At 39.0% G+C, this 26,198-nt stretch overlaps 2 long non-coding RNA genes across 3 annotated transcripts in view; one reads left to right on the forward strand and one right to left on the reverse strand.

Annotated features, from left to right (window-relative positions):
• Positions 1–1,525: 1,525 nt before the first annotated feature.
• The window catches only part of LOC145658791 (uncharacterized), a 29,240-nt gene continuing 4,567 nt past the window's right edge, over positions 1,526–26,198 (reverse strand). Inside the window, exons 1-3 of one of the 2 annotated variants that reach the window (XR_014124668.1) lie at positions 3,133–3,228; positions 2,802–2,925; positions 1,526–2,653 (exon numbers count right to left, since the gene is read on the reverse strand). This is a non-coding gene — a long non-coding RNA (uncharacterized LOC145658791). Of the gene's footprint in view, positions 2,654–2,801; positions 2,926–3,132; positions 3,229–26,198 lie in introns of those variants that run through there. The other variant, XR_014124669.1, reaches the window with a different exon arrangement.
• LOC145658798 (uncharacterized) lies at positions 5,548–16,890 on the forward strand. Its single transcript, XR_014124692.1, has 4 exons — positions 5,548–5,711; positions 14,873–14,976; positions 15,475–15,539; positions 15,975–16,890. It is a non-coding gene; the product is annotated as an uncharacterized LOC145658798 (long non-coding RNA).

A 26,198-nucleotide genomic window follows, 5' to 3' on the forward strand; every position in this document is an offset into this window, starting at 1 on the left:
CAGCTCCGAATTATATACATAATATACATATATTGTACATACATTGTTAATATATTTTTGTATATATATATATATATATATATATATATATATATATAATATATATTTCTCTATGCACCCCTGTTTTTCTTTTTCCTCAGTTTGAACAGAGCACTCAACCATTTCACTGTGAGTTATACTGTGTATGACTATGTATGTGACAAATAAACCAAACTTGAAGCTTGGATTGGCCGCTATCTAATGCCAACAGGAGTTTATAGATGGATGTATGTTATAGCCCTTCAAAGCATCTTTCAGGTGCTGTCATGGGTCCCTCCACACCTGCACAGCTTCAGTATTTTGCCTTCCTTGAATACTAGCACCTGTCACTAACTTGCTTCATTATCAGACAATGCACTTGAGGCACGCCTTCTGTTCGCTCTGTGCTTAGTCTCTAGTCGCCTGTGAATTAACTCCTGTACCACTTCGTGTTCATTTTTTTTGCCCAGGATTTGCCCTGTGATGTATTATGCTTTGTGTTTTTTGTTTGCAACTTGCATTAACTACTAGCATTAACAACTAGCTATATAGGGTGGCTGTTTTTTGCATAACCTTATCATTTGTTTCCTACAATTTATATATCCTACAATACATTGTGTGAAAGAGTGCTGGTACAATGTCTTTAACTGTCATCTATCTATCTATCTATCTATCTATCTATCTATCTATCTATCTATCTATCTATCTATCTATCTATCTATCTATCTATCTATCTATCTATCTATCTATCTATCTTTCTAGCTAGCTAATGTACTTACTCAGAGGCTAACCCTAAAATATATTCTCTGCAATGTTTTGCATTAGCTACATCAACAGTATCTTGCTAGATATGTAACGTTATTCATCTGAGCAACATGTCAAATAACAAATGAGAGACTTTTAACATACTGCAAACCCCAAATCAAAAGGAAGTTTTTAACTGGAAATTAAGATAAAAATTGTTTATAAACTATTTTGGTTGTAAACAATCTCTTAAAAATAGATACACTTGTTTTCAGTGTATTTCTGTTTTCAGCAGAATGTTTTCAGTGTGTGCTTTTATTTATAGCTATGGTTTGTTCCAGTGCATGTTCTGATTAGTAATCTTCTGCTTAAATAACAATAGCTGGTTTATTTATTTTGATGGGATGTAGTTGATTTTGATTGTTGCTCCCCTTTAAAGTTATTCTACTGATAAATATTGTTGAATATTTGTTTACTAGTGTAATACATTTATTGTTATTAGACTATTGTCAGGTATGTATACTCACCACCCATTTTATAAGAAACTTTATTAGAAGTACATTTTAACGGTACTGTCTGTTGCAACGCACACTTTATGTGAACTATATCCCCACTCTTCCACATTGCTCAGTATCTGACCACAAGGCCACTGCTGGACTGATGTATTTAGTGATGTTTAATATCCCTCCAAATTAACTCATGCCTATAGTGTTAAGCTAAATTAATTGAAACATACAATATATTTAAACAATGTTGACTTTACTGTGTGGGAACTATGGACATTTACAACATTATTATAAAGCCACTGTGATTGCCAGACGCATAGCAGCATGAAAAAAAAAGAGAAAATTTAAACCAATAACAGAGCAAGAAGCCAACCCACAACAGCTGTCACTCACATATTTAACTTTCATATTTATTCCCTCCCACAGTGTAACCACACACATGAATGCAGAGCTAATTAATGAATCTAAAGCACTTGAAATGTGATGGTTCACGACAGAAACCATATGCTGCTATATGAGCTAACAAAATATTTATGTGTTGTAAGATGTATGTATATATGATTATTGATTTAAGAAATATAAATTCAAATTTAGTTCAAGCTAAAGTCACACGAGTCACGTGGTTGGCACGCCACATGCAGTGGGAGGATCCTGTTTCGTAGCCACACCTGCACACACCTGTATTGTGTTAGTCTTCTGTGCATTTAAACTCTTGTCGTTGTGTGCAGTGTCGTCGGTTTTTGTTGACTTAAGGTGTTAATGTTAGTGTTGAATGTTCTTTTGTCAGTGTTAAATATTACCGTGTTTATCGTGTTTGTTCCGTGTTAACCATGAGGTGTTTATTGTTTATAAATCATGTGAGTGCCGTTGTCTTTATGTTTCAATTAAATGTTCGTCCTTGTCGAGGAGGTCTGTGCGTCCTGCTCCACGCCCTTCGGTACTCGGCAAACGTTACATTAACCACACTACTTAAATGTTTCTAAAGTGTAAAGTAATGTACAATATAATTCAGAGCTTGCTGAGATACTAAAATACTAAAGGAATCTATGATAAATTATTTGTGTTTTAGTCTATACCAAGTAAGGCCTTAATTAATAATTATTAATAATATTAATTACTGGTTATGAAACAAACATATAAACTAAACAACAACAAAAGCCATTATGTATTATGGTTATTGTCATTGTGATTGTTGTTACTGTTGTGTTATCTGTGCTCTTCAAGGTCTCTGCACCCTTATGTGCTAAGCTGAATCCATTGAAGGCCCATCAGCATCTAATTACCAAGACCCACTACAGAGAAGACACACATACACAAACAAACACACAAGCATATTTGCCTAATGGGAGCTGAGTGGATAAGCTCCCACGTCTTTCCTCTCCACTCTGAAGAGATGAGTTAGAGAAGAGGTAGAGAGATAGGGGAAAACAAGAGAGACCCACATATCATATTTAGCTCAGACCAAGAGGCATCTCTTATCCATTAGAAGCGGATCAATATTACGAGTGTAAACATGGCAAGATTGGCTCAAACCTGCATGTTGGGTAATTAAAGTGTCAAGGACGGGTCTCACATCAGAAATCAGCAGGCTTAGTGAACGAAGATTAGTATCTGGGAGTCTTTTACAGTTCTGAGTCACACATAGCGAAATGACCATCTGCAAAATAGAAAACCCAATAATGTACGACCCTGACATGCTGGGTGTGAGATTGAGGTATCAAGTGCAACTTTTCATTTACGTTTTATACATAGCAGATGAGGGATCAGATATACAGGCGAGAAGTATAGATGAAAGGCTTCTCTTTGGTTACTATAGTAGAGCCAAGCCCAGATACAGAGAGCAAGTGTGGTCGAAGGACCCTACCGTGAGCTTTTATCAGCCATAGAGCAGTGTTCAGAGCCTTTTGGAGTCTGAGAAATAGGTTATGAGTGTTGCAGCTTAACATGGCCTCTGGTCTGCCGCTCCTTCTCCACTGCCCACACCCTCTGTCTCATCCCTGCTTTGTCTCTGCGGGTCAGGGGAGTGTTCCTGTGTTACGAGAGTGGATTGGAATGATGGGGAGGTGGGGGGTATTGAACGGAGGGTAGGATGGGCTTTACGAGCGTGTCCATGTTTCACAAAGGTCGCTAAATGAGAAAACATCGTGGGAGGCTAATCAATTATAAACACAAGCTCGCCTGAGTAGCCAAGCGTAGCAGCCAAATCAGCCTATGTGCTAATAATTTATCTCCCCGAGACTTTTCTTTTTACCCAGAAGGCCACAGCATGCCCAGCCACGGAACTCCATCCGGAGAAGGGGATATAAAGGAGAATAAATCTCTTTGAGTCACAGGTAACAGTGTGTGTGTGTGTGTGTGTGTGTGTGTGTGTGTGTGTGTGTGTGTACGTGTGCAACTGGTCAAACAGAGCATGACTCACGTGACCTATCGCAGGCTGTTTCATTATAACGATGTCGCTGTTCTTTTTATTGTTAATGGGAGTAATTTTACTGAAGCTGATAAAAGCTGATTGTCCAACTTAGGAGATAAGTCTTTAAAGAAGAGGGAGGATGAGAGGAGAAAGAGGGGAGGAGTAACAGAAATGGTATGACTGTGTGTGCGTGCTTGGGTGAGACTGTGAGATTCATCATTCAGTACTGGTTGATACTGGTAACATCCCCCACCAGCCTGCTTCACCAGTAGAAAAGAATCTCCTGTTTCACCTTTATGTACTCAAACACGGGCACAATGAAAAATGGACATTTATGCCAAACATGATTAAATTAGGAAATACAAATACATTCCTATGCTGAATGGTCCAGAACTAAACGCACAGTGCTCTTACAATGAAATACCCGTGTGCCTAATTTGTAGGAAGTAATATAGAGAGAAGTGTTTTTGTTCATTTTTTGTTGTTTTTCTCTGTAAACAACGTAAATCACATCATAGCTAACGTACAATTACACAATAATGCTTTATCATTTAATCACCACTCATCCTCTGTTTATGCATTCTTAGCAAAGTACAGAAAGTGATGAAGCATGTTTTTGTCTTTTGTGTCCCTGAAACGCAAACACACACACACACACACACGCGCACACGCGCACACGCGCACACGTGCACACACACACACACACACACACACACACACACACACACACACACATATATATATATATATATATATATATATATATATATATATATATATATATATATATATATATATATATATATATAGTTATATAGCTATATTTTTGTCTAACATCTAAACTTTGTTTCCATTGTGTAAAAGGCATACTGTGATAATCAAAGATATAATTATTTGTGTGTATGTGTGTTCATGGATACACATGAGCATTCTGAGTTTTTCCTTCCCATGATTTACTGTGCTCTTCTACAGCTTGCGGACTTCTCACAACCAATAAGCAATTAGAGAATCCATTCCAGAGAAAGCCTAACATACAGCCTCTCCATTAAATCACATGGCCTGAGAGAGCGAGACTGTATGAGCAGTGCTGCTTAAATGAGGTTAAGACACCATCAGGCCCTATTTACGCGACATTATGCAGACCTGTGGATGTCGATCAATGAGCCTATTCACTAAACAAGCCCTGCAATTAGCCATCAACACAACCCCCACACATACAGCCTGTCACATTTCATTACAGCCCTCATTTGGAACAAAAGCATTAGCTGACAGGCTTATCGTGCATGCGCCTGTGTGTGTGTGCGTATGTGTGTGTGTGTGTGTGTGCATATGCTTCTTATTAAGTGGTAACATAACATTTGGTCTCATTCAGGAACCAAATTAACTGCTCAAGTTTGAAACATCCTTAGCGAAAACTTTAGTGAAAGTACATCTGCCAGTTCATAGCTGTATCAGACCTTTGTGATATTTTGTGATATTTATAAGATTTTTTTACCAGTACCCTTCTGAATAGGATCTTCTGAAGCTGTTAGACTTTGATGCCTTCCCATGGATTAGTAATCCAGATATAATCAAATCTGCATTGGAATAAAACGTCATATGGTTCTGCATAGCTAACTTTAATGAGTTGGTAAATGCTGGATACCATATTGCGAATGCAAGAGTGGTAGTCCTTGGCGTGTCTTGCGAATGGATAACGCCTAGAAAATGGGATGTAATTATCATTTCAAGGCAACCAGTAATCATAGCTGACAGTCTGGCTCTGGTAGGCTGCGATCTGATATCTCATGCATGCACTGAGCTTGACTGAGTCTGAGAGTCGCAGGTGAGTGTGATTGTCCCTGACAGTGGTAGGGACGTAGACTTGACCAGGCACAGTTTAGTTTATTACATTTTCTCTTACACTATCGTCCTCTACACCTTAAAGTGGTTTGCAACAAAGACTTTTATGTTGGTTGTTTACTTCTATATCATAGAGCCACATAGCTAATTCATCACTTGGAAATTTTCCAGTTAGAGCAGACATGGTCAAGGTAGGTGAAACTGACCCAAACATTTTTTATTGTATTACTGAGAGTGTTTTTGAGCAGCAGTTAAGTATATTAAAATATAAGAATTCATTTGTGGTTTATCAGTGCTAGTTTGACCAAAGTATCCTTTAGAGATAATATTTATTAGATATTAACATTGTTCCATATAGTTTAAAGGTTTTGAAATGTTCTTTGATTAAAAAATACCCACTCTCACCCATTTGTTATAAAAATAGTGACTTCTGCCCTTTTAACACTAATACGTCTGATGTTAATACTTCAGATAGATCTCTTACAATCTATGGATCAGAGTGATAGCCTGCCTGCTGTTCCATAATGATATTCCAGTCTTGGTAACAGTGAGCACCTAACAGTTTTTAGAACTTCTAAATAAATGCATGAACTTTTCAAGTGTACATGTCACCTCAGGGAGCAACTTAAACATCTCAGCCACCACTTATGTGTCAGGTACTTTTTCGAGAAGCCTGGCCACTTTTTCGTAAGTGCTCTGTTTGAGATGTGTATTTATTTAATCATTTGTTCCCCAGCAGATGTATGCAGTGTCCTGGAATGTGCTTTTTCATTTGGGAAATAGGTGTGCATAGAAGGAGCTAAAGTGCTCTATTTAAGATGCACACTGCTTTGAATTACAGAGGCAGTTCAGATGCAGTTGCACCTTTGTTAAAAAGAACTGCTATAAGTAACTTGTTAAATGACCATTAAAATAAAAATGTAAAGAATAATAAATTTAATATATTGTGGCATTAAAACTCACTTCACGCTTTGCTGACAGTGATGATTGTACAGACCCACAACACTCAGAAAGATGTGAGCACATATCATAGATTCAGTATGTTGCTTTAAAAAAAAAAAAAAGATTTTATCAGCATTTCTAACAATTTAACACCACAAAGTCTACTTGAACATGACAGTACCAGAATAACACTAAACTCATAACAGAGATTGAAGAAACATACAAAGAGCTTCAAGTGAAGGGAACCTCCCAGACATTTTCAATATGTGTACACAAAGGCTCTGAACTCCAAACTCCCGAACACTTGCCAGAAGCTTATAGCTTATTTCTCTACACAAAGATGATTACTACCACTTCTTCTTCTTCTTCTTCTTCCTCCTCTTTTTCTTCCTCTTTGAGGTGGCACATCTCTTGAGTGCTGTCTGCTTTTTCCACTCACATGCTTGTGTGATACTGTGCATCTACAGACGCAATGCCTGTGAATAAACAGTACATCACACTCCGCACTGATACACACAGGCGCGATCACACCTCCAAGCTCTGACGAGTTTCGCTCAGAGGAACATACACACCCACACTCACACACACACACACACACACACACACACACAGACTAAAATCTGCTTGAAAGATCCAGTTAGAAAATAAGAGCAGAGGGGAAAAACAGAAAGAAAGACTGAGGACAGGGAAATATAGTGCAGGCCCATTTATTCCCAACCTGAATAATGCATCTGTTGGCTGCTGACAGTGTGACTTTGACATTGGCTGGTGATGGTTATGACGCTCTGGTTCTTTTTGTTTGTGTGATGTCACAGACAGGACGATGTATTAAATACATGACTCCAGCGGCCATGTTTGGAATGCATTATGGATGAAAGACACCCCGCATATTGTCTGGAAAAGTGCGAAAAACATCGCTCGCAGAACAAAGGAAGGTCAAACAGTCTCTAGTGCCTGCAGTGCATAGAGGATTATCAGGAAAAAACAGAACGTAGTGAATGTGTAATGCGACATGACATTTCCCATTCCCCTATATCCTTCTCTCTGTCAAAGCACATGCACCTTTTCAAGCAGACAAATGTATCTCATCATTGATACTTCTCGGTGGTAAAAATTGATCATTGCCCTGGTGCCATCAGGCTGCTTCTCCACGTTTATCTTTACCAAATGGCAGTATTTACATGTTTTATATCACTGTGCTCTTCTTTGTTCAACTATTTGAAAGGTTTTTTTTCCAGCGCTACCCATAGGGCTCAGTATACACTGAAACACAAGGTGCTTTGCAGCTGATTTGAAACCTGAATAAAAGCATGCTCTTCTGCTTGGGGCTACTGAGGAGTTGTAGGCTAGAGAGAAATGGTCTTCAAAGGCCAATGTAAATCCTACCTAACACTTATAGCTGAGCTGCAGGTATCCTTTAAGCAATTTGAAATAGCTCACAATATATCTACTCCATCTCAAAAGTGTTGTTTTGAGCCCGATGGGCCGGTGTGAGAGAGGCTTTCGGTCAGGCGGTGGAAAACACAAGCCTTTACATGCTGTCTTGGTTTTAGACACCATTTGCAGTGGACCTGCAGCAGTGTTGCTGAGAAAGATGGCCTTTGCTGAAAATGTTTCATCCATACGGAGGAACGTTGCACCTCTGCTGCTTTTTGTCGTTTAGCCGAAAAAAAAGTCAGCCAAATGAATCAGTGCCACAGCTGATGCATGCCTTCCTCAGTCATCCTCACGTGAGCATGACGTTGGAGAGTCCTCACCAGATGTTTGTGACCTTAGTAATGTAAGCCTACCTAACATAAGTCCAGAGTTCTTGGGTTCTTCCATGAATTTCAGATTTCAGATTTACATTCATGGTATTTAGTAGATCCTCTTATTAAGAATGACTTGCAAAAGTCCAAAATAACCTTAAATGAGATACTGCCAGAAATAAGGCCCAGTGCTGAAACCTCAATTGAGAGATACAATACAATACAAAGCTACTCTCCCAATTCTAACGCGACTTACTGCATGAAAGATTATGAAAGAAATCAAAAGTGTATGAAGGGCTCGATATCTACCTGATGAGGTAAATCGGGTGCATTAGAGCAGAAAAAACATTAAACTGTGTGGCGCAATAGGTTGCTGGCACTGAAGTTAGAACCCCACTCTTTATCAAATATAAATCCAACTTCTTTTGTTGTACTGATTACATTGTGTAGCTGTAAATGCTATTACAAGTGAGTTTATAAGTGGTTACAGTACACAAACAGTAGTAGTAATGTTCTAAAACCATTTGTCCCAAGCAAATTATTATAGTAATCCTGGGTGAATTGAGTACGTCTGTAATAATTTTACAGGACTACAGCAATATAAGCCTTTATGAAAAGGGCAGAGTGCCATTGTGCTTGTGCTAAATTTGCAGTGTATTATTATTACTTACATAGGATAAAAATAATAATGTGACTAATTTGCTCTAGAAGTAGGCTGTCTGTCCAGTTATACACAGGCTCATGAGGTTGTCAGTTAAAATTATTCATGCTCTCACACAGTAATGATATTTCAGAAGGTCTCTAATACTTAATATCAGTAATATGAGGCCCATTTTAATCTTGTGTGAGTAGTGCTTCATATACTCAAACATACAGTGTTTCTGCTCTAAATCAATTTAACCGTATTATTCAGCAAGGTCTTTATCAAAGGCCGATATGAATTTTTTCCTGAAAGACTTATGTAAAACTCAATAGCTGGTCACACGCATCCTGCATATGCTATATACTGCATAAGATGCCTGAAGTCATAGCAGTGCAGACGTGGGCCTACCGTATACGTTAGGGTTGAACCCAACCTGACCCAGTCCACTGTGCTGTTTGTCACCACTGACCTTGTTCTTCATTTGAGAAAAGACAACACCCAGGTTGCTAGGCGACCAAAGTGGGACTATTCTGAGTCTGTTGAAGCTTTTTGCATTACCAATTGCCTGAGACAGAAACATCATTAGCCGTCTTCATATACAACTGCAAGAGACTTTATATGGCTTTCTCTATTTAAGCATAGTAATACTTTATTTTTTGCCTGTATTTCTGTTTATATATTTTTGTTTATATTTCTTGTTTATATTTCTGTTCTAACATACATGATTCAACTCATTAAATGATTAGCAAGGCCTTCATGAGCTGAGAAAACATAAGAAAACTGCACCATTGAAAATTACTAATGTAAGTGTTCTGGCAGAAGAGCAGTGAGTTTCTCTGAAGTTTCCTCAGTTGGTTATTACCAACACTGAAACCACACTCACATATATACACAAAGCCACATGACCCTCCACAGAATGGCTTCAGCACTCTAAAATGAATATGCCACATATTATTATATTACAAAACAATATACACAAAGTTAAATATTTCATGTGCCTACCACAATGGCATTTAGAAATAATTCTGATACAATTTACATACATTTAAGTTCTAAATAGTCTATGACATAGCATAGAAAAGTTATTACTTGAGACTTTTGGCCCTATTTTTACACCGGCCATAATTATTATTTCAGAATCAGTTCAGCTTTTAGTCACAAATGCCATTCCCCTTCAATGCCATTAAACATGTTTGCTACCAGGGGAATGCCATTCCTAGATAGCAAACATGTGTAAGGTCGATGTTTGAGATATGTGCGTTAGTCTGTGCATGTCAAGATTTAATAAACTCGGTGTTTCTTCATCCCTCCTGGATGTCTGGATGTCTATTTTCCCATTTTTTCCTTCCATTTTTCTCCCAGTTACGTTGTTATGCCAATCGCCACCCACCCAACATGCTAAGCTCTCATACAAGAACTAGCAACCAAGAAGGGTGGGGAGAACGAAAGCTTCATTCAAGATGCACCAGCTGCTGGGTGTGCAGCCACACAGAGCAGCCAAACACACTCAGCAGATAGTCAGCACACACAAAGACGTCCATGATTGGCTAGTGGTGCAGTGAGTGGCAGGTGGGAAGTAATGTCATCCCTCCATCCAAAAAGCAGTGCCATTGAGCTCCCTTGGCTCCCTGTGGCATCATCAGAGCTCAAACCACTAAACTCACAATGACAGGGCAAATGCTTTTCTGTCGTGCCACTCGAGAGCCCATTACTTTCATAGTAAAAGTGAGTTGGGATCTTCAGAAGTCTGTGTGTGTGTGTGTGTGTGTGTGTGTGTGTGTGTGTGTGTGTGTGTGTGTGTGTGTGTGATTTCTTTGTCTGCATATTGAGCATAAATATGAGCATATGCCTACAAATATATTTCCCAGGTTTACCAACATGCCTCAGTTTATAGTGTATGTGTGTTTGTATGTGCTTAGCTGAGATAGGATTAGTCCTGCTTCCAGAAAAAAAAAAGGCTATGGATTCTGTGTTATCTTTGAAAGAAGGTCAAGCGTGAAACAGTGTAGGAGCACCTCTTTAGTGACTGTCTACATCAGTGCCTTTCCAAATCCAGTCCTAGGAACTGCTACCTGAATCAGAACTCATCAGTACCAAACCCTATGAGTCGATTCAGGTGAAAGAGCAGAGCTCACTAAACTGCACATTGCAGCGTTCTTAACCACACGGTGCACACACACACACACACACACGCAAATAGAGTAACTTCAAAATGAACCAGCACCAGTAAACTGGTGTAATAGAACTGTAAATGTCATCGTACACCTTCATGGGCCATGAAAGAATAGGACTTTAAAGGAGTCTATCTCCCTGGTTTACTCTCTTTGTAGAAAGATACAGTGAGAGACTATGTTCAACCGGTGACCTCTCCCTTTCTGTGTATTTCATGCCCTTTATCCGACTTCTCCCCAGATATTACCTCTATTTATTTCTTTGAACAAACCATGATAAAGGATTTCTGTCTTTGTGGACAAAACCTCAATTCTTGTCAAACAGTTTCATTTGGACTAGATAGGAACAAAGAAAGCTGCATCAAAGGAAGAAAGATGGCAAAAGTAATCACAGAGTTCCTGAAGGGTCTTATCGCCTGATCATGCTGCATCAAACCTGACTGAACCCTGAGCTACAGGTCAAAATCCACTCACAAAACTGAAGAACAGACAGTCAAATGTAGGCTACAACTAGGCTATGCCAAGACTATGAGGTTTTACTTTAGATTTTTCATGTTGTAGATTAACAGCTACTTGTTTACACTGTTCAGATTGCATAGATGAGAGGATTTTCCACCTCAAATACAAAAGAACAAAGGACTGCCATGTATTCCTTATTTCCCTTCTCCTTCCTGAAAATCTTAAAACAAATAACTTCATCCTGATACAGCTTCCTGCAGAGATGAAACGTATTATGGGACATCTGGAGGGCAGACACAGCCAGGTGAAACAAAAGGGATCCTCAAAGGGAGTGAGGGAGAGAGAAATAGATCTAGAGAGAGAGAGAGAGAGAGAGAGAGAGAGAGAGAGAGAGAGACACACACACACACACAGGGAGAGTTTTACTTGGGACTACCAGGTCAAATAAGACACCTAAATTAAAACCATCTTATGCAGTTGTGTGGTATTTTGGACTATGAATAAATATTACTCTTAAACTCTCCCTCTGCCAGAATAACAGCTCTCAAAAAACGCTCAGATAATGCAGGTCAAAAGTGTACACCATAGGAACCCTTGAAAAACAAACCCTTGGCTGTGTAAAACACACAAACCCTTCCACTGATTGGCTCCAGGTGCAGACCCTCTCTTTATGTTAACATCTCAGGTATCCACTGAACCATATAAACCACTCTCATGCCTTACACCTTCTCACGCACAATGGACTGCTTGGTGCTAAGAACAATGCTCATATGCTATTTTTGCTCATGCACTATTTTTAACTCTCCCACCTGTAGGGGAACTCTATACAACCATCTCTATACAACCTGCAAAATGCTCATACCCATTAGCTCAAACACTTCCCAAGACCAACAGAACCACATACAGGCACATGCACACAGATTCAATGTAATCAGTCTAGCACATATGGTTATACCACATTTTCACTCTGAACACACATAATCAAATTTGCTGAGGTCCCTCTTGCAGAGAGCTGTTAAGAGCCATAGCCTGCCCATGAAAGCCCCTCCAATTCCAAACTCCCCCAGCACTCAATGGGTAAAGTTACCCATGCTCCATCATATTCCCGCACTGGCTGAAATGCACCCACAGAAACAGCAATATAAGAGCTGGGAAAAACTGAGGACACTGTATTGTTATGCACTGCAGCATGTTCTTCATAGCAGTGTGGCAAGAAGGAATGATGGTATGACCAGCTTGAACGAGAAGGCATTTCAAAAGTCATATTAGAGGCATATTATATGTTGGGGCTGCCAGAAAAACGTTCTCTAGTAATGCTATAACCTTGATGGCTAACTCATCATTGTGGCTATGGAGCCCATTGTGCTCTGTTTATCAGTGCATATTATATGATCAAACCTTACAGTTGTCACAAGCAAAACTTTAAGAAGGGCAGAACTTTAAGAACGTTATTTAGCTTTAAGGATTCTAGGGTGCCTGCAGAAACTAAGTAAAGGCAGCAGACCTAATTTACCTGATTACAGTACTAAGCTACCTGGCATTGGAGTGTTGGTTGCACTCCATAAAAACCAATAACAGCATGAGAAGAAAGAACTACCTGCCTGGTACGACAGAGGTGCTATTGAGCTTTCAAGAGAAAAGACATTGAGTGATGGTGCAGAGAGTGCTCACGCTATGTTGTAGCTAAAGATGTACAGCCCAAGGTGTGGCAGAGGGCTTTCCAGTCTTGGAACAATCAAGCGATGGAAGAGAAAAATGTTTTAGTGGTGACTGACATGTTCTCCAAGTTTACATGATCCTTCCCCACCTCAGATCAAAGGGCCAGTACAGTTGTTAAGGTACTAATTGAGAAATAGTTGTATGTGTTTTATGTAAAATAATCCATTATGATCAAAGCCAAAATTTTGAAAGGGAGATGATGAATAGGCTGCAAAAGGTCTCTGGGGTAGAGAAAAGCAAAATGGCACCAGATCATCCTGAGAGGAATCCAGTGTAAAAGATTCAACAGAAGGGTGCATGACCTTCTATGTACCCTTGCTCTGGAGCAGAAGACAAGGTGGCCACAGTACTTGTTGCAACTTCCATTGGCTTATAACCATTCCATTGGCTTATACAGTCCATCAGTCAACTGGCCGTTCTCCTCATGCCTTGTTGAGCAAAAGCCTCATCTTCCAATTGACTTTTTGTAGTGTGTGGAGGATGGCATCACTGAGAGTGACATGGTGTGATATGGAACCTCAGAAACTACTTGGTGCATATTTTATCACTGCAAGAAGGCAGAGGGGAAGAGATGAGAGCAGAAGAGATGAGAAATCTGCATTGCTAACGCAAAGCTGTACAGATCATCCCAGGAGGTACCACATTGTATCAGTGAACTCATGTACAAGGGCACAATAAAATCCCAGATTGATGGGATAGTACCAGATACAGATGATTGGGAGAGGGGGTATACCATTTGCCCCATTGATGGTCAAGGACCAAAAGATCCTGCATAAGATAAAACTCTGAATAGTCCCAGGCGAGTATATGCTCCTTCTCAATGAGGAATTAGAGGGGGCGTGGTTAGTCCTCGAGGATGGGGAGAATGAGGTCCAGTCCGGGATCTGGGAGAGTGAAGGTGTCATCTTATGGATTAAGAGATGCATGCCCAGCCCATGGACTAAAAATCTTCCAGAACCCCCATGTCTTCCTGAATCATCTTAGTTGAAATATTTTTCAGTTGTTTTTATAGAAAATATTATTTTCATTTTAACTTGGTTTAAAACAATTGTCTTCAAACAGTGTTTTTGCTTATACCAGTGAGTTGGTAAGCCCAACTAGGCCTAAAACAAGAAAATAAATTAGGTTTAGAAAGATGGAATTATGAGTTAGTGGACATTGGCAGAATTTTTATTTCATCTGGTGTCTTGTGTGGCTTGTATTTTGGTGTGTCCGATTTATTGTGCATATTATTCATTCATCTAAGTTTGGCTTATTACTTTGGAATGATGCTTATATTTCGATAATTACTCCAGAATACCAGAACCCTCTTTTTACTGAATGTGCCAAATTCTCTCTACTGGTAATTCAAGTTAAAGAATGAGTTAAGATATATTATTTAATAGTTCCAACCTTTTCTGATGGTTAACCCGTCTACAGTTTGAAGGTCATTAATTATTGAATAATTTGTATGTTTGAAAGAGAACAGTAAATTGTTATTAATTTACTTTAAATTGATTTAACCCTCTTATGAAAGTCAATAAAACTATGTATGTCAGTTTTTCAGTCCTCTAAAGCATTGATGGCAGAGTACCTGTATTAATGGGAACGCTTATCTTGTTTCTTTTACCCATTCCCAACACTCCTGATTCTAATCTAACTAATCAAGTCATTAAAAAACTCTTTTTCAGTTGCAATCATGTCAGAGCAAGGAGGAGAAGAATAATGCAGTATTGCTGAGGTGGTGTCGAGTGTGAAAGAGGCCGCACCACAGAGGATTATGGAAAGTCTCCAAGTTCAGTTTCAGCTAAGTTTATTCAAAAAATGTGTTCAAAAAAGCAAGTGAAAAAAGGAAAAATATTTACAAATCCCAGGCAAGATTAAAATGGAGTAGAATACAACTCTCTAGGGTGACTCTTGACAAATAATAGTCCTCAAAAGCAGTCACCCAATCACAACTTCAGCAAGTTGAAAGAAAGAACGAAAGAAAAAGTCTGTTGGCTGCAAAGCCACACAAAGTTCACATACACTTCTCTCAGCAGAGAAGGAATTCCTTATTACACATTCATCAGTGCTTTTATACCATAAACCCTCATTCTCCAGTGCCTGGAATGTTCCATTAAATGTAAGGGGTTAAAAGTAGACAAACATTTACAAGATAATTTCAGAAATGCCATTTAACAAATACCAACATTTAATCAACAACATTCCCTGGGCTTTTATATAGCAATTACTGGTAAATATACATCCTGACATAATTAAGTACTGCACCTGTAATGCTTTTCCTTTACAGAATGTCCTGCATTCCCTTCACTCAAGGATGGCTGTGGGTCCAGCTAGAAGAAGGCACACTCACAGGTGTGTCTCATTCTGATATGCAACCTGGTAAATATTCATATTACAATATACAACATGTCATCCGTAGTTTCTGGATGTATTATATTGTTCTGATGTCACACAGCCAACCTCAGCTAACCACTTACTGGGCTACAACTCCCAACTTCTCAGGCATCATTTCACAAGATACTCATCGCCGGATGATTGAATCTGTTGCTCATTCTCTTAGACAAACCTTTGTCAGTCTCTCTTTGCGAAGTATTGATATTCTATTAGTGTGTGCATAATGTTTCTACTGTTAGCTGTCAATCTTGTTGTCGACCTATTTTGTTTTGTTATGTTTTTTTTGCCAATGCCTGCTCCATTTGCCTATCTGGTTTTGACCTGGACTGTTTTTGTATTGGACTATGGATGTCATTTGGATTTTTATTTTGTATTCTCTGTTTCTGACCATAGTACTACGACTACAGATCGCCCTGCTGATGATAAAGAAGCTTTAAATGTCCACAAGCGTCATCCTCCTTCTGTCATGTCACAACTGGTGATAAGACTAAGCCTTGTATTCGTTACGGCCTGACAGAATCAAAACTGTCTTGATTCAACCCCAGTTATCTGGCGACGTGAAAAAAAACTACAGGAAATAAAACAGGAAATAACATCAAATGAAAACAAAAACAAATAACACCTTTTCCCTGGTAGCTCAGTGGTTAAGGCCCTTGACTAGTAATCAGAATGTTGCTGGTCCAAGCCCCACCACTGCCAAGCTTCCACTGTTGGCTCCCTGTGCAAGATCCTTAATCCTCAATTACTCAAGTAGTATTCAGAGATAATGGTAAGTCACTTTGGATAAAAGTGTCATGTCAATGTAATATAATTGTACTTTCTTTTTCACAACCTTCCTTATTCTCTATACTTGACAGTGAGTGTCCTGTGGTGTGTGTGGATGTGTCTTGTTTGGTTCTAAAAGACTATGTTGTAATATATTTTAAAATATTACACATGGAAGATAGGACTTCCCCACTGAACAGTCCATCATTGGTACTGGAAATGAAGGCCTGCCTGATCTTGTAATTTTATAGTGTAAAGTTTAGCCCAATGTTGTGTTTCTAGTTGATTAAATGGAGTATGTGAGTGATTGTTGCAGGTGCTTCGTGTTGGATGACTGCAGCACTATAGAGAGAGCTGCAGTCTAACACACACTATAAAAGTAAGATAGTATGTATTGTTGCAACTGTAAACACTGTATTTTATAGTATGAATGCTTTATTTTATGCTGAGGGAGATGTGCAGGACCTAGTGAGAGATGCACGTAATTACATCTGCACTTTTGAAATATGAATTCTGGATTAATTGATTAATATATATCCTTGTCTGCAACCACATTGTTTTTATATTATTCAAAAGCTTGACTACAATCCCATTGAAAATACTGTGCAAGGTCTACTCAATCTCAGAGCATATATCCATGTTTTCAACATATTTGAGTTCCTTTATAATATGGTGGACATGGAATTAGTTTTCCTTTCCTTTGTTAATTTGTTAAAATATATATATTAAAAATAAATTTGATTATTTTGGGTTTCTGTACAATTTTTATATATTTTTAAATATGTAAAATCTGTCCCCAGCCTTTTTAGACCAGAGACAAAAAAAAATGAAATAAGAACATAGCTCTCCAACAACCACAATGAGAGTAAAAAATACCACACAACTTAGAATAACTCAAATATCAACAGTACATGTAAATTGTAAATGCTTTTGTCTCTCTAGTTATTTTTGTATTTTTTAAATCCCAGCGTTTAGTATAAGAGATATGTAACATGAAGATTACATACATTTAATTGGGTATCCAGTGGTACCAAGTATCCTTACGTTTATTTATAGATTTGATTGTTTTTCTATTTCTAAATAGAAAAACCCTGTAAAATCCAATTTTCTTATTGCACTTTTAAATCTCTGAACATAATTGTGTGTGCAAATATAGTTTCCAGCACTGCAAAATGCTGCATTTAAGGATTCCGTTAAGGATTAAGACTTTTTCTCTTCGCTCTGAACAGATGCTGTAAGGAGGAATATTCTGGATAAACAGAAAGATTTCTTAACAAATGGCTGCGGCAGGCACTGGTTAGGGATGCAGGATGAAAAACAGGAAATTATTATAAGTATTTATAAATGTCAGGCTGCACACATTTTAAGAATAAAAATTATTTTTATTTCAAAGTAACCGAATTTTAAATGAATTTTTAAAAATAAGTATTAAATTTTTTAAAACTTGCTTTTTATTGTCATTATCTGGTTCTTGTACTCTTATGAGTATATGAGTACAAGCAGCTCATGTTTAGTGTTTTTCATGTCATTAGTTTGATATAATTTGGATTAAAGCATTTAGAAGGAATACACACAAAGCCATGTAAAAGATTTATTTAATTACTAATTAATTATTATATGTGTTTTTTGTCATTGTGGTTTAGAGTAACACTTGTTAATATCCTTAATTATGAGGATAATTGTTAATCAGTATATTTGCTTGACTTTCATCTGACTCAGTTCTGGTTGTTGTGTGACTGATTTATAACACCATCAGCTGTTTTGCAGGACAAACATGGGGAAATATTGGTGCATTTTGAGACTTTTGATTCGGTTATCGCCTACTTTCAGCAAACTCCTTATGTTTGGCTGTATGCATGCAGAGCACTTCAGGGCTGATTTGATTCAGATCTTGGCCAGAAAGAAAATGCTGGAATCATACCATTTTTGCTAGGTGTTCACCTCTGCAAGATATGGGATCCATAATCTCTCCTGTGCTATTTAAAGCATTCAGAACAGATCATATAGTGTCCTATTGAAATGCTCACAATGACCATTCCCTTGGGTATGATAAAGGGTTGTGTGAGTAGCACTCTAAATATTGTGGCCATGGTCAGAGAAAAGCTGAATTGACACCTCAAACCTATAAAAAAAAATGTCATGAGCCAAGGTTTTAGCAACAGTGCTTGCTCTCATCTCAGGTTGGAACAGCCTGGAGAACATGTCTGTTATCACCAATAGATACTATGAGCAATCACTAGATTGTTCCAATGTGGTAAAATCAATAGCCAAAATTTGATTAAATTTAAATGCCAATAGATGTCCCATGGGAGCACAAACTGGTGGCTAATTAGATTTAGACATTGCACACTGGGTACAATTCCAACAGTGCAGCTGAATGCTCATATCAGGCCAATAAAAGTGTTTACAAATCAACTCAAACGTCTGCTACCTACCTTCATGGCCATGGACATCATGTAGCTACCCAAAAGCCTCCCACAGAAGGACCTCCTGTAGTAGGACCTGCTTCACTCCTCCACCCCACCATCCTCCTGAAAAAGTCGACCCAGCTATCGCAACAGCTCTTTTAGTGGCTTAGACATTTTCTGCCTCTTCCTGGAGAACTCTATAAAAGCACTGATAGTTAGTTAATTCAACTGCAACTGCATCAAGACTGCCTTAGAACTACTGGGAAAGGCTAGAACAATATTCTGTACCTCTTCTACTGATCAACCAATAGCCAGATGTTTCCCAGATTTTATGGGAAAAAGCATCCCTGTAGTAGGTTTTGATGGTATCCTGCTTTGGCAACACATTAGTATCGCCATTTGCATGACCTGAGCTTCATAGAGCTATGGTTATGAATATTCCTATCTTTGCATGTAAGTCCTCTACTGGAATAGGGTACTGGTCTCTACATTTTGTGCTCCTTGCTGAACACTGCACCTGAACATGACTCGCATCTATCTTGAGCACAAATGGCTTAGAGAAATCAGCATACGCCAGCACAGGAACAGCTACCAACCTCTTCTTTATGCCCTGGAGCCCTCATTCACATTCGTCCATCCTGCGGCTCTCGATGGATGTCCCTGAACTTTCCCTGAAATGGTGTATCTCCACCATTTCTGCTACCAGACAATATCTGTAGTAAGTAGAAAAACCGAAAAAGGCAGAAATTTGGTGCCATTTCTTGGCTGTTGCTGAATAAGTAGCACTTTTCTAATTTGCCTTTTAAACCTTCCCACTGGAGTCATGCAAAGACCAATTCCAACCTTTCAAGAAATTGTGCTACTGTGGAAGAAAAGACAACAATGTCATCCAAGTACAAAGTAAGTGGCTGAAAACTCTGGCCACTGAATATCTGTTCTATCAACTGCTGAATGGGAATTGGAGCATTGCACTATCCAAAAGGCATTTAATTGAATTCAAATAGTCCAAAGGGGATGCAAAAATAGTCTTACCCTTGTCTTACTCCATCAATGGAACCTGATTGTAGCCACTTACAAAGACCAAGGTGGAAAACCACTGAGCCCCAGAAAGGGCATCCAGTGATTTTTCAAAGAGGGGTAAGGGGAAAGCATACTTTTGTGTCTCACTGTTTAGTTGCCTGTAGTCAACAGACAACTGTATCTGCCAGTCTTTCTTCTTGACAATAACTATAGGTGAGGGATGAGACAGTACATTATCTAATCATCCAACTTTCCTTAAATTGATAAATGTGCTCTTTGACAGACTAATAATCTGATGGAGGAATAGGTCAGTCGCTCTAGCATACTTGTTGCTAGTACAGCCCAAATGAGCTGAAAACACAGGTAAATACATTTGCAGGAGACTCCTCTACTTGGCCTACAACTCCTGTCTGAACAGTTGCCTTGTAGGCTCACCTATGTAATCACAATCCCCTCCAGCCAATAAACATACTGAACCTGGCATATTATACCTACTACTGTGCAAGGCTGTTGAAAAGCGTACTGCTTTTCCCTATATTACCAATAAGAGTGCAAGCTACATGTTTACTATCAGGAACCAGCACCAAGCACCAAAAGCTCAGGTGGTGGGTGAACCTCTGCTCTTAAAGACATAGGGCAGTGTAGTTCGAGTAACTGCAACAAAATGCAAAGAGTTCACACAGGTCTAATACTGCTGACCTAAGCTGGCCTCTCCACACCTTCAGAACTATAACAACCTGCTTGTTGAGAATTCTGCAGTGTCTGATCCCAAGCAGGAGCCTCCTTCACTATGGGGAAGTTAAACCACTCAAGACCATGACAGCTAAACAACTTTTCATAACAATGGCAGATGGTCTTCATCCCTACTAAGCCCTTCCGGTGGTGAATGACAAGGATCCTTTACCATAACCATTTATGTGCTTGCCCAGGACAACAAAATCCAGCTCAGTATAGCCCACATAGGGGGTATCAAGGCTGTTAACAGCACAAAGCCACAACCACTCATAGCTCTTGAAGTGCTGTAAAATGAAACACTCTGAAATAGTCATTACCAAAGACTCCATGTCTAGTAGGCATGGAACCCCATCCATTTTAACTACAAAACAAGGGTAATTGCCCACTAACTTAGAAGGGTCACATTGCCAGAATATTCAGAAGCGTGTGAGCCATTAACTACCTTTCTGGTATTTGGCTCTTTAACTCAGAGGGTGGAAATTTTCCCCCTGCATACCTGAAGTATTGGGAGTGGCAGTCTTGTGAAAACTGAGTCTGCTGTTGCAGTGGTCAACTCTGCATCACGGTATAATACCTCTCTACAATACCTACCTAATTATAGGAGCTGTACACCTGGGTTTAGGTTAAGTGGTTCTTGCTCTGCCATCACTGTGTGGCTCAACATACAAATATTGCCAGCAAAAAGCTAACAGTGAATGCAGCAACAAACAGTAAAGCAGACAAGTCCCAATGGAGCAAAGCCTCAGTACAGCAAAATCCAGGTATGGCAAATAGCAGCTGCTAGGCTCTTCAGCAGGTGGCTAATCTTGAGTATCAACTACTTATACTGCTCCAGGCCTATGTCTTCTCTAAACTGCTCAGATTTTTGATTTTCTGATAAAATGCTGCAAACACGAGAACCCAACCTGGCATCACATCAACTCCAACTGAGGCAATGGCATGTAACTCATGCACTTGTCCATTTATCAGTCACTGCGTAATAGGAACTCCCCACTATGTCACCATGTCACATTGAACAAGTGGAAATCCCATTACACTGGGATAGAATATTAGCCTTAAGTCATCCTGGGAGCATAATTTATTCTTGATGTCCAACATGTTGTGCATGTGTTCAGAGAGGATGAAAGACTTTTTCTAAATGTGAAATAACAAGTCTAGGTAATACGTACTCATACTGTGCACACTGTCTTTCAAGCAACACATAGCTGTCCCTTCTGCTGTTATGAACATTCTGATATTGCGCACTAGTCAAAATAAAGCTGGGTTTGGAGAATTGTAGGAGTTTTCTCGGGCAGTTCAGTATATAACTGGTAGGGAAAAACTTGTGCCTAAGTATGTAACAGATAGCCTGTGTGGCTTACTGCAATTTAAGATACATATATTTTTCCTTGATGAGATGTGAATTTGGCCTGTTGATGTAAATTATATTCCATAGGGTAACTTAAATGTTATAAATTCGGGGTGTATTAGGGTGGACAGAGCATTTAAAAAAAAACAAAAAAAACAGCATAATAATAATTATTATTAGAAACTGTGCTGGAACAGTTTAATAGTACTGGGAGAGAGAAAGAAGATGAAGGCATGTGAAGGACATTAAAAGTATCTTAAAATTAAATTTAAATTAGTTTTTGGATAAAGTGGATGCTGCTGCTTCATGCAATCACTATTTCCATTTAAGAATTTTACCTGAAATGTATTTTTTTCTGTTTATACATATAAGCTAGTAGGATAATGCCCATTTGCCTGCTCTGTGAAGACTATTAAAACTGAGATGTGAGGATGGTGTGCAATTATTTGGTCTGCTGTGGATTTATTTTAATTTATGAGTTTGTTTTGCCCTTAAGGTGTCTTAGGGTGCTATTCCTATTCTTTTTCTGGTTTGACTTATATGTTTTTTGGGACTGAAGGCTGATTTTTTTTCTCTTGTTCCTGAGCCACACAAAGCCTGTCTGATCTCAGAACTGTGATGGTTCCCCCTTGCCAGTAGTGTCTACCTAGTGGTGGCCATGTGGTTTTTGTTTATATTGTCTTTTGAGTTCCACATGTTTTGTATATTGGTTTCTGTGCCACACCCCCCACACAGGTGTTCCCCTTTTATTTGCCATGCCACCTGTGTGTACATCTGTGTGTCTTTGTTTCTTCCTCATACAACCTCTTTCTGTTATAACCCCTTTGTCAGTTGGATTTGTTTCATCTTCCATCTGATGTTATACGTTTTTCCTTTGTTTCATCAAACCCTTAGTTTGAAACCCACGTTTGCCTGCTCACCCTGAGCACTGGGTACGCACAGTGCCAGCTCTGAGTGGCGTGATGTGCCCACCATGTCTCATACATAGGGTGGCGCAGTGCCAGCTGCATTCCACAAGTAGGCTAGTGTGGCCCACGCACGGTTTCCAGGAGTGCACTGGTGTGGCTGCATTTCCTTGCCTCGGCGCTACACCTTTGTCTTCACACGCCGGGAAGCTCGCAGTTGGTGGAGGGTACCATGACAGTTCCCCCCTGCTAGCAGCAAGCCCTGTGGCTTTTGTTTATGTTGTCTTTGTAGTACCACGTGTTTTGTATTTTGGTTTCTGTGCCACGCCCCCACACAAAATTGGGTCCTCGCCCTTTTTATGCCATGACACATGTGTCCACATGTCTTTGTTTCTACCTTATAAAAGCTGTCTCTGATGTAACCACTTTGTCAGTCCGTAATGTTATGTTGGGGTTCTTTCATTTTCCATTTGAGCTCATTATGTGCTTTTTCTTTATTTCATTAAATGCTTAGGGTGAAACTCAAAAAAAAATTTGCAGAAACTCAGCAAAAATCCAAATGTTATGAATCTGTCCAATAACAAAATAAGACAACACAGAAAATTTATTAGAAACAATTTTTTTATGAGCAACACTGGCCTTTCATCACAGATTAATTTATGACAACGGTGCTTCTGTTTGTAGGATTTTTTTGGATGGTGGACCAATCTCAAGCCATTAGTGACTTTAACAATGTGTAAAACTCCCTCAGCACTGCTGTGCATCATAAATGTGTACAAACTCAACCCCCACAACCATGCCAACACCATTGCATCAGTGTTAATGCTGCATTAAGAATAGCCTGCTACCCAAATAATCTCCAGTCAGCAGTACCTGGAAACTGTCAAATAATGAATGCAGTGGCAGTTGGTTGATGAATTGTACATGCCAGCAGATGGGCTTCAGTCCATAACTGTACACGTATAAAATACTATATAAGCACTTTGCTTGCACAGCTGATGAAGGACCTCAGTCCACAACATCCCGAATCTCTGGAAACCTTGTGTACTTCACTTCAACTGACTACATCTACATATAAATATATGTATAATGACTAGGCACTCCAGGTGCAAAATAGGTGTTTCTAATAAAGTGGCTGTTGGTTGTCTTGTATACTGATTCATTTTTTTTTTCCATTTATCCATTCATTAATTTTGTTTTAATTGGTCTTTGGTGTACAACTGCATTTACAGGATTTGGCAGATGCTCTTATTCTCAGAAGCATTTTGTTTTCTACTTGGAATTGAATCTTATAGAAAGCTTAGTGAGGTATCAAGTATGTCTCTTTTTAATTGAGGTTCACTACCATTTTAAGAAACTATAGAATCACAGAAATATCCACATCAAGAAGCAGAAATTTGTTCTTTATTATTTATATTATTATTTATATTATTATATTATATTAACTTTGACATTGCAACAGATATTCAGATTATACCAATGCTTTTTTTGTGTATTGTAATTATTTTACTCACATACTCCTTACATGAATGTAAGAGTCTAAGAATGGCATTTCATGTGATTGATCCCCTTTGGTAATTCTGTGAAACTTTCATTTGACCAGTCATTGATGTTATGTACTTCAAACTCTGCCCCAATAGCTCTGATGCCATCAAAAATATCAATTCTGTCCCAGGAACCAAAACGGATCCAGTTTTTTTTCATTGGTAAAGTTTCAAAATATTTACTGTAGTGGGAGACTGAAGCAGCCTCTAGTGTGATAACCTGAAGAGTAATCATTGCAAACCTCCCACTACAGTTAACATCCTCTCCAAAAACACACTTTTGTGTATAAACTTTCCACACTCTTGTTCAGTCCACCATGTGAGAACCCTGAGAAATTGTCATAGCTTCAGTTTAACTAGGTTTAAGATGTTGTGTAGTCCAATAACCAAGCCTTACAAAATTACCAATAACGAAGACTTTACCATCCAGGAAGAGAGGATTGAATGAACAGGTTGGATATTAAATAAGTAGGTTAATGAAATAGAAATAGAAAAGGACTGAAGGAAGTGATATTATATATTGTTCTCACTGTCCTCTCTTCACCCTTCCAGGCCATTTATCTTCATCTTGTGCTGGTTAACTCAGACTTTCAGTCTTTGCTTTTGGGGGGTCTATAGCAAATGGCCTTCAGTTCATCCTGAAAGCCCACGCAAATTATAATTTTACTCTGCACCAAACTGCTGTCTCTCTTTGTGCTCCAGCCGCAGGCCCCTGGAAGGATGGTGCCCCATGGAGCCCCGGTGCCTAATAGCACCCATTAATGAATAAAACATCTGTCTCCTTTTCTGCAAGCCTAGCGGTGGTGCATGTCGGGTGCTCGGGTAGGTGGATGGGGCATTGCTGCCGTTAATCACAGCTACGTGTGTACTCACCGTGGTGCCAGAGAGCTCATCAGCGTCACCTACCCTGTGTGCTGCACCACTGGATCCACCCCTACACTCTGAGCCATCCCAGCCAGGCACATCTACATGTTTTAGTGACCTCGTAAGCTCTACAAGCTCATCGTTTTCATGACTGGCACGCGATAGCTTTTTGACTGCTTTGCATGTTCTGCTGCAGCTGTGGCATTTAACATCGCCCTGTCGTGGTGCTCCATGCGCTTCTTTTGATCGCTCACGCAAGTGGAGAAAATGTGTCATATTTAATGCTATACAGTATTTGGTATAATGAAATTCCTGCATACAGGGATATAGATGACTACAGCTTGCCATATAGAGGCTGTAAGAAATGCATTGTTCAGTGCATATTCATCGGTAATGAGACTCTTTTGTTACACGCTTATATTTGGGCAATACCTGCTGTTAACCTTCTGTACTAAGCCATGTGCTAATTGCTCAAAATAGGCCAGTGGCTGCCTAAATTCTGGTTTCCTTGGATACGTGTGATATGGAGGTCTTGCAGTGAAAAGGACCTGGAATTAAACTTAATTCCCCACTGTTAATGGCATAATGACTGGATACATAGCAATTAGTGTGTAACTAACATGTTATATATAATTACACGATGACTCAAATATGCAAATGTGGAATTGTGTGCTGCAAGAGCTGTGGGTGCAAAATCAAATATGCTTTATGAATTCAATCAGTCAGATGGAGCAATCTGAAAAGATGCCATAAAATCACATTTATCCCATATCATAATTTACGATTATAATAACTTGTGTTCATGCCAGCATCCTGTGCCTTGCAAAAAAGCTCCAAAGTGGATAGATCTGACTGAAAAGTGATTGAATGACAGAATGATGAAGGATCTGCTTAAGCTGGACTTTTGGAATGATTACTTCATTGCATGGAATAGAAATACATACAATTTCTTCTCTGGCAAAACCGATATCTTCTGGCTTGAGTTGTACAGGAAAACAAGAATTATTTTCCAACATACAAAGCACCAT

The sequence above is a fragment of the Electrophorus electricus genome, chromosome 7 (genome assembly GCF_041902795.1).
Source record: "Electrophorus electricus isolate QZ-2024a chromosome 7, ASM4190279v1, whole genome shotgun sequence".
In the NCBI taxonomy this organism is placed as follows: Eukaryota; Metazoa; Chordata; class Actinopteri; order Gymnotiformes; family Gymnotidae; genus Electrophorus; species Electrophorus electricus.